The following is a 20,833-nucleotide window of genomic DNA, read 5'->3' as shown; positions in this document are numbered from 1 at the left end:
CCCGGAACAGCAGGGGAAATCAGTGAGACAAATGGATGCAATTCAAAGAACATTGTGATTTAATGAATGGTACCGTACCACTGTTAATTTTTTTAGTTGTGATCACTTTTTTATAGTTAAGATGGTAACATACGGGGAAATGGAGGGAAGGCTTCACATGAACTCTGTACTGCTTTTGCAACTCTGCTATAAGTCCAAAATTATCTTCAAATTTAAAAAGTAGTAACAGGCATACCTCATTTTATTGCCCTTTGCTGTAGTGTGCTTTGCAGATATTGCAGGGTTTTCTTGTTTTTGTTTTGTTTTTAATAAACTAGGTGTGTGGCAACTCTGCAAGGTGAGCAGGTCCATCAGCACCACCACTATTTTTTTTTTTTTTGAGATGGATTCTCTGTCGCCCAGGCTGGAGTGCAGTGGGGCAATCTTGGCTCAGTGCAACCTCTTCCTCCCGGGTTCAAGCAATTCCCCTGCCTCAACCTCCTGAGTAGCTGGGAATACAGGTACGCACCACCACACCCAGCTAATTTTTGTTTGTTTGTTTTTGTATTTTTAGTAAAGACAAGGTTTCACCATGGTGACCAGGATGGTCTCGATCTCCTGACCTCATGATTCACCCGCCTTGGCCTCCCAAAGTGCAGGGATTACAGGCATAAGCCACCGCGCCCGGCCATCAGCACGACTTTTCCAACAGCATGTACTCACTCGTGTCTCTGTGTCACATATGGGTAATTCTTGAAATATTTCAAACGTTTCCATTATTATTATATCTAGTATAGTGATCTGTGATCAGTGATTTCTGATGTTACTATCGTAATTGTTTTGGGATGACGTGAACTGTGCCCACATAAAATGACGAACTGAATCTGTAAATGCCGTGTGTGTGTTCCGACTGCTCTACCAACCAGCCATTCCCCCGTCTCTCTCCCTCTCCTCAGGCCTCCCTATTCCCTGGGACAAAATACTAAAATAGGCCAATCAGTAACCCTAGAATGGCTTCTCACTGCTCAAGTGAAAGGAAGGGTCACGCACATCTCATCTGAAATCAAAAGCTAGTGAGGACTAAGCTAAGTGAGGAAGGCACGTCAAAAGCCGAGACAGGCAGAAAACTAGGTCTCCTGTACCAAATAGTTAAGTTGTGAATGCAAAGCAAAAGTTTTGAATTAAAAATGCTACTCTAGCAAATACACGAATGATAAGAAAGTGCAACAGTCTTATTGCTGATATGGAGACAGATTCAGTGGCCTGGATAAAAAAAAATCAAACCAGCCACAACATTCCCTTGAGCCAAACCCTAATACAGAGCAAGGTCCTAACTTAGTTGATAAAGCAGCGTCAGAGTTTGAGATGATTGACTCTAATTTTGAAAGATGTTCTACTGTGATAAAATGCTGTCAAACAGTACTGCATGCTATAGAGAAAACTTTCATGAAAGGTGGAGTCAATCAGTGCAGCAAACTTTATCACTGTGTTATTTTAAGAAATTGCCACAGCCACCCCAACCTTCAGTAACCACCACCCTGGTCAGTAGCCTTCCACATGGAGGCAAGATCCTCCAGCAGCAAAAAGATTATGACTTGCTGAAGCCTCAGATTATCATATTTTTTTTAGAAATAAAGTATTTTAAATTAAGGTATGTACGTTTTTTGACAGAATATTATTGCACATACTTAATAGACTATAGTATAAACACAACTTTTTTATATGCAGCGGGAAACCAGAAAGCTCATGTGGCTGGCTTGCTTGCAATATTTTCTTTATTGCAGTAGGCTGGGGCTAAACCCACAGTATCTGCAAGGTATGCGTGTGTTAGGGGAAGGGGTACTGCAGGACGGGAAACCCCATGAGGAAAGTCAGCCAAATGATCACTTGATATTTCAAGACACAAGAAACTCAGCACTGTAAAAAATTAAGCTCAATAATTAGACTGCCACGACTGAACTTCCAGTGTACAAGGCGCCAATACTTGGATCACTCACAAGACAACATGCTGCGTTTAACATTTTTATTTTTAATTCCGCTTTGGTAGTACAAAAGTCATAAAAGTACAAACCAGACAGTTAAAAATACACTTGACACTCGAAATGGTGAAAAATTTCCTTTACAAATTTTTACATCAAGGTAGTAGCCAACTCATTTATGACACCAAAAAGTTGTCCATCATTAGTGTTTTCTAGAGAAAGTCTGCTGTGGATTCCCTCATCCTTAGAAAGAAGGAGAAGAAACACAAGACCTGTAAACATCAGTAGCTTTGGGAACACTTAGGAATTCTCAGAGTTCAGTATAAACCAGTAAAAAGCGTATGTGTTGAAAATATCGAACACTTAACTTTTGGCAAATTTGGAAGCCTGCCAGACAAAAACTGCTCAAGTATTAGAAAATATTTAAAACATACTCTTGGTATAAATACAATTTTAAATATTTTTGAGTATTCTCTTGCCTGTTGTATTGCTATTTAAAAAAAAAAAAAAAGTGCTCTGACTTGCATAAGATGGAAAAATAATTAAAGCTAAAGAATATCTTACATTTTATCCCCCACCATTTTGAGGGCATATTTTTTAAATCAAAAAAGTATGCTTGTTTGTTTTTAATTAAAACGATTAGCCTAGGCTGCACATATATTATTTACACTAATACATACCACTAGAAGTCCTATATTGCTACTTTCTGGATCTCAGTGAAATTTATTTCCATACTGACTTTCTCCGGTCCACAGTGTAGATGAATGTATACACACACAGTGTTTATTAGTTGTCAGTAAAAATTCTCATGGAACTGAATTCCCCATTTACTTAAAAGGTTAGACATGTTTAGTTTGATGCTGGAAATAGAATCGCTTACGTCTATGTACAGTAAATACTTTGAAGTATATTTTTATGAAAATCATCTTTTGGGACACAAATGAAAGATGTGCTTTTTCTATGTGAAATAAAGGAAGTGCCCAAGGCACCCCCAACACTGACATGGAGGCGGGTCTTGGAGACCTTGTAACTCTCCCTGCCAGCTCACCCCAGAGCTACCATAAATCACGTACTACTATTTATGCCTCTGGGTCCTTTCAGGTGTTTTGTAAAATGTACAGTTAAAAAAAAAAGAAAAAGAAAAAGAAAAGTCTGTCAGGCCTAAAGGGAAAGTAACTGGAGTATTTTAAATAAGGAGCATTAGTTACAAGAGGAAAAACAGGAAATACACAAAGAAAAACATGCCAGAGGTAGGTGCAGGCCCATCTTGTATGAGAAGCAGGGTTCTTTTGGCTTGGCATTGGGTTGTCCAAACAAATTTGTGTGTGTGTGTGTGTGACTTTAAACCATTTTCTCCTTTACTCAATGGATTGACCAAGAATCGCTCAGCTAAAGGTTAGGGAAAAAAAAAAAAAAAAAAGGCCGGGTGCAGTGGCCCACGCCTATAATCCTAGCACCTTGGGAGGCCGAGGCGGGTAGATCACCTGAGGTCAGGAGTTCAAGACCAGCCTGACCAATATAGTGAAACCCCGTCTCTGCTAAAAATACAAAAATTAGCCAAGCTCGGTGGTACATGCCTGTAATCCCAGCTACTCAGGAGGCTGAGGCAGGAGAATGATTTGAACTTGGGGAGGTGGAGATTGCAGTGAGCCGAGATTATGCCACCGCACTCCATTCTAGATGACACAGCGAGACTCTGTCTCAAAAAAAACCTTCTCAAAATGTGTAAGTGCTGTAGGAGTGACATGGTAGTGGCAGGAGTTAATGCTGAATTTGTAGTCAAGGCATCCAAAGTCTAGCATCTGGTCCCATCTGACTCCATGGTCCCTTGGGGAATCAACTCCTCAGGGCTAGACTAGATTCTTTCCATTGAGCTTTTACCACTGAAGATTTATCTTTTCTTTTGTAACAGCTAACCTGTATGTATGAAGATCTAGGATGTAGGAACAGGAAAAAGAGAAACTCACGCTCACGTGCACACATGTATACACATATACACACACACCCCTGAGCATAAGCTCAGACTGTACGTGAATAGTGTCACTGCACATACTGATCATAATGGAAAAACTACAGTGTGTACACTAAGGCCTGGGATTAGGGGCTGGGAAGGGTAGAGGCGGGGAGTGGTTAGGAAGATAAAAACAGCTCTTTCCTTCCCCGGAAGTATAATAAATTTTTCAAGACTCTTTCAAAGCAAACTGAATTTTGTATACGGCACAGCAATAACATTCCCTTTTAGGTTTTATTCACATGCCTGCTGACTCCATGACAGAAATTGTATAAAATATATAAAAAATTCCCGAGGCAACTTCATATCTTGTAAGTTTTCAGTCTCTTAGAGTTCTTCAAGTCAAGTCATTCCTGCAAGAAAAAACAAAAAAAGTAGATCATTAACCAAGGGTAAGCATCATATCACATATTAATCTGCCTGAGTATTTAAAAACACAGAAGAATTATAAACTATTCTTACCCTGTCCCATCCCATCCCACCCCATTCCTTCCACCATTACACATTTTTTTTCTAGAATTCAGTCTGAAGAAATTTAAGTAAAATACAATTAATTCCAAGAGTTCTCTGGAGATCTGGCTGTTTAAACGTACATGCCCCTCCCCCTTTCTCTCTCTTGCTCCTGCTTTTCCCACGTGATGTGCCTTCCATAGGTGTCTTTCTAAAGCCCCACGGAAGAGAGTTGACTGGAGGTCTCTACTGACCATCCAGGACTGCACAGTTGGGATTTCAAGTAAGAACACAATGATTAAACATACCATCTTAGGTCTTTATTGTACCTTCAGGGTTCTGGATTGTATTTTTAAGTCATTCTAACAACCAACCCTTGTCAACGTCTACATTTACATTACAAACAAAGCCCCATACTTGTAAAATAGCTCCCTGCTTTTTAAATGACTTTTTATAACTATCTCATATAATGAACAGTTCTGTGACTTTTTACTTTCCTGTTTTATAGACTGGGATGACCCAGGACAGGACTAAAATTACAGAGCTCCCCATGTATGCTGAAACACACATACCATGCAGGTGAACCCACACGAGGTTCAGGAACAAAACCTTCTCCTATCTGCCAAAATCATGTGTACCCTATAAACGCTAAACAAAACCAGAGACAGATCCAGCTTGCAGAAATATGAAGAAATAGCATGAAGCTGGTAGAAGTGTTTTGAAGAACATACTTTTTACTTATTTTACAGATTGTCCTTCAAGATACGTACCTTATTATTATCTATGTTATCCTCTTCTGTCATTTGGTCGTCCATAATATTCAGTGGTTACAAGAGCATAGAGACAGAGCACAGGCGGAAGAATGAGGGAGAGAGACAGAAAGAAAGAGATTTATTTCCCAAATGAGATGATGAGCAAAGGACCTCTATCCCCTTAGCTAAAAAGGAAATGAAACATTGTCCAATAAAACAGCAAGGATCAAGTTTTTAATTCTAATGAAGTAAGTAATACCCTGCACTGAATTGCCAAAACTGTACAAGAACTGCGGATTTTTACTGTAAAACTGAACAAAGTCAAGTCTGGAACTACTTTCAGGTAAGAGTCAATTCATAGAAACATTCTAGCAGAGGGGGAAAAAAGGTAAAAAGGCCAGAGGTAGAGAAATATAAAAATGGCCCTAAAAAACAAAAGGAAAAAATGAGAGGGAATTTTCCAGGCAAAACCTTAAACTAGGCCATTATCTAGAAAACAGGTATGGTATTCCACTATTTTTATGTCTCCTCTTTATGTGCTCCCTTAGAACTACACATTTTTGCATCAAGGAAAATAACAAAGTCACAGGTGGGGGATGTCAGGCCTAGAAAGTAATGTTTCATCACAGTAACCGTTTTCACTGCAACCTAGAAACACTCCTCAGTTTGAGTGCTTTGCACAGATTTGACCGGCTTTGAGAACGGGGCATGCAAGAATACAGGCTAGGCTAAGAAAGAGCGGCCTGGATTCAAATCCAGACCCCTACTGCCAGCTGTGGAACCATGGCTGTCTCTGTAGCATTCTCTCATAGGGTTACTGGGGATTCGACATGAGATGATCCTATGCACAACGCTTAATACGAGGAAAAGCGATCAGTGTGCTCCGAAAGGTTAACTATTCTGGTCATTACCATCATCCAATTCTCTGCTCTCAACAATCACATTAGCTTTCTTCAACAGCTGCCTTCTGCAGCTGATAAAAACTGCACTGTCTGCAATATCTTCGGGAGAGGAAGTAAAAAATACAAATTGCTGCTTAAAGTCCTCACTGCTAATACCAGAAACTAAGCAGAAAAGGGAAAGCTAATCTTATTAAAACCCTTGCAGTTCTGGTCTCTCCTTACAAACACACATTTATTAGAAGGTAGCACATAACTGACACAACACTATGACCTTCCAGGTACTTCTTTAACCCAGAACAACAATAAGTGTTACAAGGTACCTTCCACATTGTCCTGCAGCAGTCAGAAATCACGTGTGGGTGGGCACAGATACACCAGAAGGCTAACAGGAGTGGGTGGGAGAGGGAAGAAACACCCACTCACTCACTGTTACCAGCTGCCATCACATGGGACCACACCACACTGAGCAAGCCTGACCTTTCTCTTCAGGAGAAATTTGGTGATTGCAATTTACACAAGTGACTACTCAAGCTGGAAACAATCAAGCAAAGTTCCATTACATGGAAAACACAATTCAGAAATCTCAAAGTGTAACCATTTTGCTTATAAAAGAAGACTAACAGATAAAAATTAAGAACCACTTGGCCAGGCGGTGGCCCACGCCTGTAATCCCAGCACTTTGGGAGGCCGGGGTGGGCGGATCATGAGGTCAGGCGATTGAGACCATCCTGGCTAACACGGTGAAACCCCATCTCTACTAAAAATACAAAAAATTAGCCGGGCGAGGTGGCGGGCGCCTGTAGTCCCAGCTACTCGGGAGGCTGAGGCAGGAGAATGGCGTGAACCCGGGAGGCGGAGTTTGCAGTGAGCTGAGATCCAGCCACTGCACTCCAGCCTGGGCAACAGAGCAAGACTCCATCTCAAAAAAAAAAGAACCACCCACAAGATTTATCTGGAGCAAAGGAAGAGGTTGTCTTTTTCTTTAGAGTTTATTGGTTATGACATAATCTTATAAAGATAAAGCCATAATCCTATCATTATATTATGGTTCCACTGAAGCTGCCATATGTCTCTGATTAGGATACACATATAAATATCTATGCCTTGTTAAAAAGGATTCTCTAGAAAAAAAGAAACTGATCCCTTTAAAAATTAGAAACGTGTTATAAGAAACTAGGAGCCTAAGCAGATTAATGAACAGTAAACGCTAAAATCTCTAAGTGTAGGGTGTTAAGGAAGGAAAAGTCTATGATTAATAATAACAGCACTGGCATTTGCAGAGCACTTTCTCTGTGCCAGGTACTGTCATGCTAAGCACTCTAGGGTCATTAACTCCATCTTCCTGATGACTCCATGAGTCAATCAATGATGATTCCCATTTTCATAGGAGGAAACTGAGGCTTCCAGGTTCAATAATTTACCAAAGGCCACACAATTAGTAATGGGAAAGTAGGAAATCCATCCCAGGCAGTCAGACCTGGAAGACCACAAAGCTACCTCCACACTGAATTGCTATCCGGTCACCCCAGAGACACCCACAGCATCACTGAGATCCTCTGGTACCCTCGCTTCTCTGTTCCCCACCTGTGTGGCGGGCAACAGAAAGGAAATGCAGAAACTAGAAATGCTGTCAGGGTCTCTCTCAGGGGAAATCACTGTGGTTGCATGAACAGTTAAATGATGCTAAAAACCTATACTTTAAAGGGGCCCAGTCCCTGGGAAGATCAAAAGTACACTTACACAGCACTGAATTTCCATCTCATTCTAAGACAAGGCTATGGAATCACACAGTCGGATTCGTAATTTTCTTGAACACTTTTAAATAAAATAAATAGAGAAGATTGTTTATAGAAAGAGTTACATGACAGCAGTATTAACACTGAAGTCCTGGAGCTACATTTAAGTGATCGTTCACTAATAATCTGTGCTCCTTTAAGGCTCACACGTGTTAGTTAGAGATTTATCTTGTTCCAGGCCCTACTGACCATTCTGCGGTTACACGCTTGCGGGTTATGATTGCTGTGCATGTGACACCATGGTCCTGCAACGGTACTGCCAGTGTAGATTGGCATCTTGGCAGATAGAGATTAATGGGATCGCATCACAATGGATTCAGTGCTTATAGTCCTTTAAATCTTGCTCTGGTCTAAACTGTGTGTTAAATTTTATAAATTAACATGAATACCTTCTTATGTTAATAAATGCTCTTGTTCATTTAACAAACCCAATAGATTCATGCTAATCTAGGCTAATCCATGCAATCTTTTAGAATCAGTGTTTCCCAGAGTGATCAGCAGAACCTGCTGTAGAATCGGCTTAAATACTACCAAAAACTGCAGATTCCTTGGGCCCCTCCCTGAGACCTACTAAATCAGAGTCTATGGGGTTGCAGTCCAGGACTCTGCTTTCCTATAAGATGCTTCATTGATTCTAATGCACGTATGAAGGTTTAAGCATAAAGACCCAGTACTAATGTTTGTCAACTGATTAAAAACAGCAAGAATTAAATCCACTTCCAAAGGGTAAACTCTGCAAACACAACACTATAAAGTCAGTGGAGGTCAAAAAATATATCTCAGAAATGGGGGAGAAAACAAATATGACAAAATCATTTAAAGACCGAAATATTAATTAAAATTTCAGTAACTCAGCTGGGCATGATGGCTCATGCCTATAATCCCAGCACTTTGGGAGGCTGAGACGGGTGGATCACCTGAGGTCAGGAGTTCGAGACCAGCCTTGCCAACATGGTGAAACCACATCTCTACTAAAAACACAAAAATTAGCTGGGCATGATGGTGCATGCCTATAGTCCCAGCTACTTGGGAGGCTGAGGCAGGAGAATCGCTTGAACCTGGGAAGCGGAGGTTGCAGTGAACCAAGATTGCACCACTGTACTCCAGCCTGTGTGACAGAGTGAAACTCCGTCTCAAAAAAAAAAAAAAAAAAAAAATCAGTAACTCTATTTGAAATGCAAAATTTTAAAACTACAGAATCATTTTTTAAATGTATTTCAAAGTAGTTGGGAATTAGAATTCAACTCATCTGCAGAGGACTCTTGATGATGAGATGAATGCCGTGTTATCACACCTGTTAAGCAATCACTGCGGGCCAATTATGTACAAGGTGCCACCTGAAGTCTCGGCAAAGGATGAGAAGACACCATCCAAAGGCACTGCCCAAGCCCTGAAGGGGCTTCGAGTATGCAGGGAGGAAGCTTAAAGAATCAACTTCGACCCAAGAAAAATGAGACATGCTGCGTATCATTTTTAAACACAACTGGAATATTTTATAACTCGTTTTTTAAATCTAATAATATATAGTAGATGCTCTGTGTCTGTACATATAACGCTACTTCAATCTTTTTTTTTCTTAAGAGACAGGGTCTCACTCTGTTGCCCAGGTTGGATGTACAGTGGCACAATCATGGCTTACTGGAACCTCGAACTCCTGGGCTTAAGTCATGGAGTTAAAGCCACTACTTTAGCCTCCCATGTAGCTGGGACTACAGGTGCATGCCACCATGCCCAGCTAATTAAAAAAAAAATTTTTTTTTTTAAACTAGAGATAGGGTCGCTATGTTGCCCAGGCTGATCTCGAACTTCTGGCTTAAAGCAATCCTCCAGCCACAGCCTCCCAAACTGCTGGGATTACAGGTGTGAGCTATCACACCCAGCATCTACTTCAATCTTTGGCATTTGCAGGCCATTATGAAATGTATAAGGCACAATTCATCTACTTAATCCCTCACTGACAGACATTTAAAGATGCTTCCAGTTACTTGCTACTATAAATAATGCTGAAGTGAACAACTTTGAACATTATCTTTGCATTTATGCATGATATCTATTAATTGGAATAATTTGGTCAAAGAGTACATATTTAAGTTTTTACAGTTCCAGATTGCCACCACAAAGGTCGAGACCATTGTAGACTCCCTGCTTCGGTGTGGGATAATGTCCATCTCCCTGCACCGAGGGAGTTTCTTTGTTTGGTTTTGTTTTTTTGAGATGGAGTTTTGCTGTCATTGCCCAGGCTGGAGTGCAATGGTGCGATCTCGGCTCACTGCAACCTCCGCCTCCCAGGTTCAAGTGATTCTCCTGCCTCAGCGTCACGAGTAGGTAGGATTACAGGCTTGCACCACCACCCCCAGCTATTTTTGTATTTTTAGTAGAGACAGGGTTTCACCATGTTAGGCTGGTCTTGAACTCCCAACCTCAGGTGATCTGCCTGCCTCAGCCTCCCAAAGTGCTGGGATTACAGGCGTGAGCCACCGCACCCAGCCTCCTGTACCCCTTTTTCTTTTTTTTTTTAGAAGGAGTCTCGCTCTATCACCCAGGCTAGAGTGCAATAGCATAATCTCGGCTCACTGCAATCTCTGCCTCCCAGGTTCGAGCAATTCTTCTGCCTCAGCCTCCTGAGTAACTGGGACTACAGGCATGCGGCATTACACTTGGCTAATTTTTTTGTTTTTAGTTCACCATATTGGCCAGGCTGGTCTTGAACTCCTGACCTCGTGATCCGCCTGCCTCAGCCTCCCAAAGTGCTGGGATTACAGGCGTGAGACACCACGCCCGGCCCCTGCACCCTTTTATCCAAGGTGACCACATGAACCAGTTTGCCCTGGAGGTCTGGTTTACCCAGAATAATTATTCAGTGTCCCTTTTATTCTCTGTAGAGTCTCTCTCTGTCACCCAGGCAGGAATGCAGTGGCACTATCCTGACTCACTACAGCCTCCAACGCCTGAGCTCAAGAAATCCTTCCACCTCAGCCTCCCAAGTAGCTGGGACTACAGGTGTATGCCACATGCCCAGCTAATTTTTTAATTTTTAATGTGTAGAGACAGGATCTCACTATGTTGCCCAGGCTGGTCTCAAACTCCTGGCCTCAAGCCATCCTCCCACCTTAGCCTCCCAAAGCACTGGGATTACAGGTGTAAGCTACCTCCTCATTTTGGATGTGAGTTATATGGTCATGCTAGTGTTAACATTCATCTTTGCCACCAGAGAAGCAAAAAGTGATCTCAGCTTGGATTTATTTCATCGTTAGTAAAGTTGGGCATTTTTTATGTTTATCAACTACTACATATTGCATGAGTTGAATATTATAACCCCCAATTTGAGGAGGGGTCTTAATAACTAAAACCTTAATTTTTTAATATAAATAGTGAGAAGCTTTCTATGTATGTGGGTCAATTCAGGAAAAATAATGTTTCTAGGTGTTTTTCTCCATTCAAAATAGAAATCACTTTTTTAAACTAGCATAGACAGAAATGTATATGCCTGCAAATTATATTATCTTCTTTGTTGAATAATACCAATGAGAAATTCTGCACTCCTTACAGTTTTGAATCTTCTGACATTAGATTTAGATCTCACTGAAGTCTGAAGGTTGTTCTTTACTGGGTTATATTCTCATAGCAATTTCAACGTACTTATATATTTAGCAACAATGGGTTTCCCAAGTGACAGCAACTGAACACTTGTGATTTACCAGCCTTTGAGATGGTAGAATCAGAGCACCTTATTCCAAGTAAAATGTAAGTGACATCAAAAGTTATTCTGGGCCGGGCGCAGTGGCTCAAGCCTGTAATCCCAGCACTTTGGGAGGCCGAGATGGGCGAATCACGAGGTCAGGAGATCGAGACCATCCTGGCTAACAGGAGAAACCCCATCTCTACTAAAAAATACAAAAACTAGCTGGGGCGGAGTGAGCGCCTGTAGTCCCAACTACTTGGGAAAACAGGCAGGAGAAATGCGTGAACCTGGGAGGCAGAGCTTGCAGTGAGAGCTGAGATCTGGCCACTGCACTCCAGCCTGGGCAACAGAGGCGAGACTCCGTCTCAAAAAAAAAAAAAAAAAAAAAAAAGTTATTCTGTACCTAGAAAAAGAAGGATTCAACTGGAAATTATTTAAATGCAATTTAGCAGTTTCCTACTAGTCTCAACACACTTCTGATTTAATGTCTACACTAAGCTACAGGCAGAATAACTGATTACTCTGAATAGTACCATCTCTTTCTAATAAGGAAAATGGAACAAGTTAGATATTGCCTCTCTACTGGCTTGTGAGCTAGACAGAGTTCAGCTAACTGGCCTTCAGTAAGCCTCCACTTGAGTATCAAATGGACAATACTGCTTTACCTTATAGGTGATGTCTAACCTAGCCTCTCTGAGCTTCAAGAGAATCAAGAAATATTAAAAACATTAATTTTAACACTTTTACTGGCTACAAGTTTAAACAGGGCTCATCTGATATAGTAATTTAACACCTAACCTATTTTGCACTTACTTAGAACAAAGGAACAGTATCCCTACAAAGTTGTAGGAGTATCATTATCCACACTTAACAGATGGAGAAGCTGGGGCATCAGAGGCTAAGTAATTTGTCCAAAGCTAGATAAGCTAAAAAGTGACAGCCAAGATCTTGAGCGCAAGAAGTCTGATTCCAGAACCTCTATGGTGGAACCACTACAGTATCCTATGTCCTGTTACTTACAGAAAATAGGTACTGTTTTAACTTAAGCTATTCAATGTTAGTAGTACTCAAGGTCTCAAGGTACAAATTAAGAAAAATAAAAATCAGCCGGGCGTGGTGGCTCATGCCTGTAATCCCAGCACTTTGGGAGGCTGAGGCAGGCAGATCACAAGGTCAGGAGATCGAGACCATCCTGGCTAACACAGTGAAACCCCGTCTCTACTAAAAATACAAAAAATTAGCCAGGCACGGTGGCGGGCACCTGTAGTCCCTGCTACTCGGGAGGCTCAGGCAGGAGAATGGGGTGAACCTGGGAGGTGGAGCTTTCAGTGAGCCAAGATCGCGCCACTGCACTCCAGCTTGGGTGATAGAGCAAGACTCCATCTCAAAAAATAATAATAGTAAAATAAAGAAAAATTAAAATCCTGATTATAACCATTAATTCAATTTTCTTTCTAATTATAGGTAAAAATGTCTCTGAAAGCATTTCATTTTCCACTTCCCTCATTGAGTCTGTCTTTAGGCCCTCCAAAGTCTCTAGCCTCCAACATTGCTGAATTTCTACAGTGAAAAGAGCAGATGTCAAACAGCTGATAGGGATAAAGAGGAAGAACAGAGAAGCTCTAGCTCACTGGGTCACCTCTGGTCAACAACAGGAAGGGGCCCTGGGGCAGGCCCCTGCCCAGGGAGATATGTGCTAGGAGGAGATGGCTTGCTTTGGTGGCAATTCAAAGCAAAACAAATCAAAAATCCCTGGTCCCCCATGTTGCCTAAACTCTGGGAATACTGATAAATACGTTTTAGTATCTCCTGTGCACAGAACAAGGCCATGGAAGAATAACTTAGAAAAAACATCATAGTTGATGACAGCAAAGTATGTTTTTAGGTCCGCTCAAAACTCCCAGATCATGGCCATAAACGTACTGAAGCCACTCCCAACAACTGAGGATAAACAGGGCATATAGCTTTTTAACTGTGTCCACCATTTTCACTCCTTATGGCTCAGTCAATATGGGAGAGTAAAAGCTGGTTCTTCCTCAGTCATCTGTGAGTAAGACAAAAACTCAACAGTCAGGGAACCACAGAACGTAAAAATCACCAACTTCAATAAAAAGCAAAGTACCAACAAGTATAGTATCCATGCTCTCATGTGTAGAAAGGCAAACGGAGGGGCTTTATATACACTGACATATTGCATCAGCACGTACGTGAACAGCATAATCCTGAAAGAACATAGAGAACACTGATCACAGTGGTGTCCTCTTGAGAAAAGGTTTAAGAGATGATATACACAAAGGGGTTAGGGGCATAAAGATGGAGCAAAGATTTATTTTGGGGATTTATTTTTCACCCTGCAGATTTTTAGACTGTTTAAGTATTTTATCCCATGCATTCTATTTCAGTTCTTTTATCCCATGCATTATATTTCAGTTCTTTTAAAAAAATTCCATTTCAAACACTTGTACTATCCAATACATTGGAGACAGTAAAGGAATGAGCTATAAGGAAGCCCAGTTCCTGGCTCCGTAATGAACTCTCAGCGTGATCTTGAACAACATATGTAACAACACGCACTAAACAAGGGGCCTGGGAGGTGCAGGGGAGAAAAGTCTGCTATAAGTACTAGGAGAGTAGCTCTGTAAGAGTACGGTCTTCACTGTCTGTCTGACACGCTGCCACATCCCTAAACACAGCCAACTGTCTGGCAGATAGTAGGGGCTCAAGTCATGCTTTCTTTTTTTTTTTGAGATAGAGTCTTGCTCTTGTCACCCAGGCTAAAGTGCAATGGCATGATCTCGGCTCACTGCAACCTCTGCCTCCCGGGTTCAAGTGACTCTCCTGCCTCAGCCTCCCAAGTAGCTGGGACTACAGGTGCCTGCCACCATGCCCACCTAATTTTTGTATTTTTAGTAGAGATGGGGTTTTGCCATGTTGGCCAGTCTGGTCTCGAACTCCTGACCTCATGATCCGCCCACCTTGGCCTCCCAAAGTGCTGGAATTACAGGTGTGAGCCACCATGCCCGGCCAAGAAATACTTTTTAAAGATATAATTGTACCTCCATTGATCTGAACTAGAGATCACAGCTGCTCTGAAGTCTACAAGTCTATGACCTTCGTCTACCTGGAAGAAAAGTGAATGGCTCACAGACATGGACCTGATCCAGGCAGAGCCTTAAAGTCCATCAGCTGCTCATCAGATGATCCCATCGGAGGCCAAAGGGGGCCATCCCAAGGCTGGAGTGATCAGTTCTGTGAGCTGCTGAGCTACGTGAAGAAAGGGCGGCTGGTTTGCTTTCTTGCCAAGAAAAGCAAAGCTCCCTCACACTCCACGGCCACTGAGCCTGTAAGCTCCCAAGTATAAATTTCCTCCCATCCAAGCCCTCTCACTACCTAGCCCTGAGGTTTGGGGAACATTCATCCCTCTAAGCCTGGCTCTTCATCTGTAAAATAGGATATTATTACCTACAATTCCTAAAACTGCTTCTAAAGTCCCATCCCTCACTCAGCTTTTTTCTTCTACCTTCCTAGTCTTCACAGAGCTGGTGTGGGGCAGATGCTAACCTCCCTCCACCCCCACATTTAAGATGCACTCAGTGGCCTTAGTCTTCCAGACAGGAGCAGGGCAGGCATCATCGCACTGCTTTTACCTTTGAGAAATGTGTTTAGCCACAGAAAACCAAGCCAAGGTGGCCTAATCCATGCCCACTTTAGGTGCAGTTTCTTCTTATATTCCGTTGCCCCATAAGACCAGTGGATCAAGTTTAAGAGCTCCCATCAAATCTGAGCTCCTTTTGCTTTTTAAAAAAGATGCATTTTTCCTGAAAAAATTACAGCGAGAGAGAAAAAAATAAACTAACTAGTAGTACCTGCAGTTTCTCATCATTACCTGCTTCCTGGAGAATGAATAAAAGAAAAGCAATTGAGAGGACTGCAAATCAAGCAGTACAACTTTCAAGAGGGTCCCCAAGGAGCTTCTACTATAATTTCTATCACAGAGGCCAAAAAAGGAGCCAAGGGGCCTTTCCTCACTGTTAGAGGAGAACATGAAGGCGGCCGAAGGTCAGAAGAGCCACCTTGTGACTAGCCACGGATGCTCAGGAGGGAGTTTGAGCCATGAAAGAGTCTTGACAAAGAGGAGAACTTTATTCCAAAGCAGAGCACCGGCACGGCAGTCACGCTTAGGCCGAAAACGTCTCAGTCCAGCATTTCAATTTATTCCACCCTCTGATCTTTATAATAAAAAGAACTTGTCAGCAAAACTTTTCCATCGCCTTGTTACTAATTTTAATTCCACCTCTTGGAAGAAGGAAATGGTTATTTCTTTCTTTTTTTTCTTTTTTTTCTGAGATGGGAGTCTCACTCTGTTGCCCAGGCTGGAGTGCAGTGGTGCAATCTCGGCTCACTGCAACCTCCACCTCTCAGGCTCACGTCATTCTCCTGCCTCAGCCTCCAGAGTAGCTGGGACTACAGGCGCCCGCCACTACACCTGGCTAATTTTTTTTTGTATTTTTTAGTAGAGACGGGGTTTCACCGTGTTAGCCAGGATGGTCTCGATCTCCTGACCTCGTGATCCGCCTGCCTCAGCCTCCCATAGTGCTGAGATTACAGGCGTGAGCCACCACACTTGGCTGGGAATGGTTATTTCTAAGGTCTCCTTAATGCAAACAAGAAAATGGCCCAAATTCCTAAGGGACTTGACATATACTATCTATTTCTGAGATGTTCTGAGAGGTCAAAGCTGTAATGCTCTTAAGATGTAAAAGGAATTCATAGTACCAAAAGTTGATGCTTGATAAATGACCTAATAAATCATTAAGACCACCAGGCATGACAACTGTTAACAGCAGTGAATGTTTAGCAGATACTCCGTGCCAAGGATTGATTTATGAACTACATATACATCATATCATGTATGTCCAGCAACAATCTCATTTTAAAGACAAAAAAACCAGGGCTTGAAAACATTAAGTAACTTCCCCAAAACCATTAGGGGTTAAGTAGCACAATTAAAAGTAAGCAGTTTAAAACCAAGCTTTTAATCACTAAAATAAAATACTGAAATAAAAATCAATACAATAGTCTGAATAATAAAACAAAAATAAAAAGAGATGTCTAATATTATTAATTTTTGTTTTGATAAGAGTAACGCTAACTGTAATACTACTAGAAAAATATATAGGAGGGAAGTTCCATGACACTGATCTGGGCAACGATTTTTTGATAAGACCCAAAAAGCACAGGCAACAAAAATGGACCCATGGGATTTTATCAAACTAAAAAGCTTCTGCACAGCAAAGCAAACAATGAACAGAGTGAAGAGACAACTTATCAAATGGGAGAAAATACATGCAAACCATACATCTTATAAAGCGTTACTATCCAAAATATACAAGAAACAAACAACTCAAAAGCAAGAAAACAAATAACCCAATTTAAAAAGGGGGCAAAACAGGAAGGGAGCATTGGGGAGATGTTGGTCAAAGGACATAAAATTTCAGTTGGACAGTGGCGACGTGCCACTGCACTCCAGCCTGGGCAAGAGTGAGACCCCGTCTCATGAAAAAATAATAATAATAATAATTAAAAATGGAACTACCATATGATCCAACAATCCCACTTCTTGGTACATATCCAGAGGTATTGAAATCAGTATGTCAAAGAGGTATCTGTACTGCCATGTGCACTGCTGCATAATCCCAATAGCCAAGACACGGAATCTTCCTAAGAGTCCCTGAACAGATGAATGAATAAAATGTAGTATAGATACACAATGAAACACTGTTCAGCCAGAAAAAAAGAAGGAAAGCCTATCTTTGAAGATAAAATGGATAAACCTGGAGCACATTATGTTGAGTAAAATAAGCCAGGCACAGAACGACAAATACCACATCATCTCACTTACATGTGGCATCTAAAAAAGTTGAACTCATAGAAGCAGAGAGAAGAAAGGTGGTTAGAGGTAGGGGCGGGGGAGGGGTTGGTCAAAAGACACAAAATTTTAGTTAGAGGGGATAAATAATTTCAAGAGATCTATTGCACAACATGGTGACTGCAGTTAATAATATATTCATTCTTAAAAATTGCTAAGAGTAGATTTGGAGTGTTCTCACCACACAAAAAAAATTATAAGTATGTGTGGCAATGCATATGTTCATTAGCTCAATTTAGCCATCGCAACGTGTACATATTTGGAAACATTACATTGGACATGATAAATATATGCAACATGTGTCCATTAAAATCTGATTAATTTAAAAAAAAAATTTTTAAATATGGTTATGTAAACTCACTAAATCAATGTTTCCAACAGGATACTATCAGCGAATGGAAAACAGAGTACAGATTTCAGAAACATGCGACATAGAATGCTTAGGACAGGATCATTTTTAAAAAGCCAAAGACCAGTGACAATGAAGACAAGGCAGTGGCATTTGGAGGCTGAAAGCAATTCGATTTATTTAACTTTGAAGAACAAAAGCTTATTCTTCTCAGGAGAAACCAAAACACATTTTCTGTAGAAAAAAGACACCATTTTAACCGCATTGCCAAAATAAATCAGGCGGAGGGCAAGAGGGCAAGTTAGATGTAGCCACAAAAAAGAACGCAGGCCAACAAAGCAGGGTGAGAAGAACAGGGGAGGCCATGCCCAACATCAGATTTGGGGTTTGTAAAGGGAGAAGGAGCCAGAGGAGCGAGAGAGAAATCCTGCCCCAGTCTTGATAACATTCTATTTAGAATATTAAGTCTAGTTTCTGGTAACAACCACCTTAAACAACAGAAAGAAAAAAAGAAACCTAACCAGTAAGTGGATATGCATTTGTCTTTGAATATTTGAGACTGTTCTACAGTAAAACAAAATACTGCAGTAACATTGTTTGGCTAAAAATCCAAATTTGAGCAAAAATCTCTTTCAGGAAAAAACACAACTCTAAAGGCTGCATCAGATTGTAGAAAAGACCCACAGCACTCCTCTCCTGCTTCCCCAGCTGCACTCCAGTGCGGATCTGGCTTCGTCTGGAACCAGAAAGGACCAGAGAGTCTGGCCCAGAAGGGAACTTTTCAGGATTTTTCTAGTTGGAAAATCAAGTCATGTTAAATGTTCCAAACATATTTTTGGTGGGGGATGAGATTTGAGAAGAAAAAAAAAACTGCAAGAAAAATTTTAATGAATACATAATTTTTTTTTTTTTTTTTTTTTTGAGACGGAGTCTCGCTCTGTCGCCCAGGCTGGAGTGCAGTGGCCGGATCTCAGCTCACTGCAAGCTCCGCCTCCCGGGTTTACGCCATTCTCCTGCCTCAGCCTCCCGAGTAGCTGGGACTACAGGCGCCCGCCACCTCGCCCGGCTAGTTTTTTGTATTTTTTAGTAGAGACGGGGTTTCACCGTGTTAGCCAGGATGGTCTCGATCTCCTGACCTCGTGATCCGCCCGTCTCGGCCTCCCAAAGTGGAATACATAATTTTTAAAACACCAATGAATATTCCCTTCCTTCCTTTTTCAGGGCCCCATACTTCATTGGGGTAATCAGATATGGCCACCCAGCGGGTCTCAATTTGAGCAGGCTCTAATCATGGGAACTGCTTGTCCTGGACCCAGTTGAATGAAGTCTGTGACATCTGAAGCAAGGCTGCCCAGGTTCAAGTCTAACTCTATCACATTCTTGCTGATATCTCTAAACAAGTTGTTTAAACTCTCTGTGCTTAAGACCTTCATCGGCAAAATGGGGTACTAACTAGCACCTACCGACTGCTGTCGTGAGGATTAAAGAAATTAGTTAATACACAGAATGTGTCTTTCAAAGCATGCCAAGTACAGAGTACTCAAAAAACTGTAGGTATTATAATTAATTTACTCGGGATCATGGACATCCATGATATTATTCTACTTTTGAGTTTAAAATTTTCCATAATAAAAAATTAATTTTTAATTTGAAAATCAATTACAACAAGTTGGAGGCTCGGAAAACACATACCCTTTGAAGGTCACTCTTGCTCATTGTGCTTTGAGCGGTACAATACAATATGACTACCTTCTACCGACAGCCAACTATATCCCACACTTTCTCTTGGCTGTTGGATTAAAACAATGAATTTAATACCTTATTTCATGTTCAAAGAAACCAGGGGTAGAGCAGTTAAATACAACGTCCAAATTGCGAAGCTCAGAGTTACACCCATGTCTTCTAATCAAATTCAGTCCTTGTTTATATAATCCTGCTGAATAACAGCGTGCTGTGCAGAGAATATCTCACTGTAAATCAGTTAAATGTGGTCAGGACTTCAGATGCTTGGACCAAATTTCTACAGTCAGAATCAGACAGATTCGAGCCAAAAAACCCAGCTGAGCAATCCTAATTCTTTTCACCTTCCCAGATCTAGAGTGCCGCTCTCCGGGCCGTGGTGGCCAAAATCACCCATGGCACTAGTTAGTCAAGCTCTAATCAGAGGTGAGTCTGACAAGAGGATCATCTTGCAGTTCCTAACCGAGGGCAAGCCAGGTCTTCTGGTGCAATCAGCTCCATCTCTCAACTCACTGCCCAGTTGATGACTCATACTCAGCCTGTCCTTATGACCCATACTGTCTTTGCAGCTAAGCTGGCTGGGCCTTCCTCACCTAAGACTTGAATAGCCACATGCTTCTCTTCCCACACAGCCAAGTCCTTCACTGACCTTAATCAGAATGCTCCTCTTTCCAGCTATATGACCTTCAACATGTAACTCACCTTTCCCATTCATCAGTTTCCCCATCTGTAAAACTATGATCATAGTACTAACTCCATTCAGAGAGGTTTATAATGATGACATGTGAGATACACATCAGTACCATGCCTAGAAGACTAGAATATTGAATTAACTTTAGCTGCTATTACTCATCTTCATCATCCTCTTCTTAAATTCCTTTTGGTTCCCTTCCCCAAGGTCACCAGTAACTGGCCGAGAAGCCAATGGTAGACTTTTCTGTACTGTTTCTCTCTTTAAGAAGGTTCCTATTTTGCTCCTAAACTCAGGAAGAGATGCCAGATCTCCCCACAGGCAAAACCGCAAGGGCTAACTAGCACTAGAACATGATCAGAGTCCCTATGTCTCAGAAAATGTAGGTGCACAGAGTTGTTCCAGAGCACCTTCAACCCTCTGAGCCCGGCGGATTGTCAGAGAAGCTTCACCCAAAAGCCACATCTCTCCTCCACTCAGCCACACCGACCAAAAATGAATTAATTCCATGATAATAATCAGTAGCATGGACGGAGCATTTCCCACGTGCAACTTCATGGAAATCTCACTCCC

General features: G+C 41.5%; 1 protein-coding gene across 5 annotated transcripts in view; it reads right to left on the bottom strand.

The window, feature by feature from the left end:
* RELL1 (RELT like 1) overlaps positions 1 to 20,833 on the bottom strand; it is a 92,573-nt gene that overhangs the window by 16,089 nt on the left and 55,651 nt on the right. For 2 of the 5 annotated variants that reach the window (XM_009206652.3, XM_017958630.3), the window contains exon 7: positions 1,989 to 4,322. The exons of 1 other annotated variant lie outside the window; for it this stretch is intronic. The gene's annotated coding sequence lies outside the window, so the exon portion shown is untranslated. Of the gene's footprint in view, positions 1 to 1,988; positions 4,323 to 5,189; positions 5,216 to 15,198; positions 15,370 to 20,833 lie in introns of those variants that run through there. 2 more of the 5 variants (XR_646864.3, XM_009206653.3) reach the window with 2 other exon arrangements.

This window comes from Papio anubis, chromosome 3 (genome assembly GCF_008728515.1).
Source record: "Papio anubis isolate 15944 chromosome 3, Panubis1.0, whole genome shotgun sequence".
Taxonomy (NCBI): domain Eukaryota; kingdom Metazoa; phylum Chordata; class Mammalia; order Primates; family Cercopithecidae; genus Papio; species Papio anubis.
This window is presented reverse-complemented; position numbering and strand designations above follow the sequence as displayed.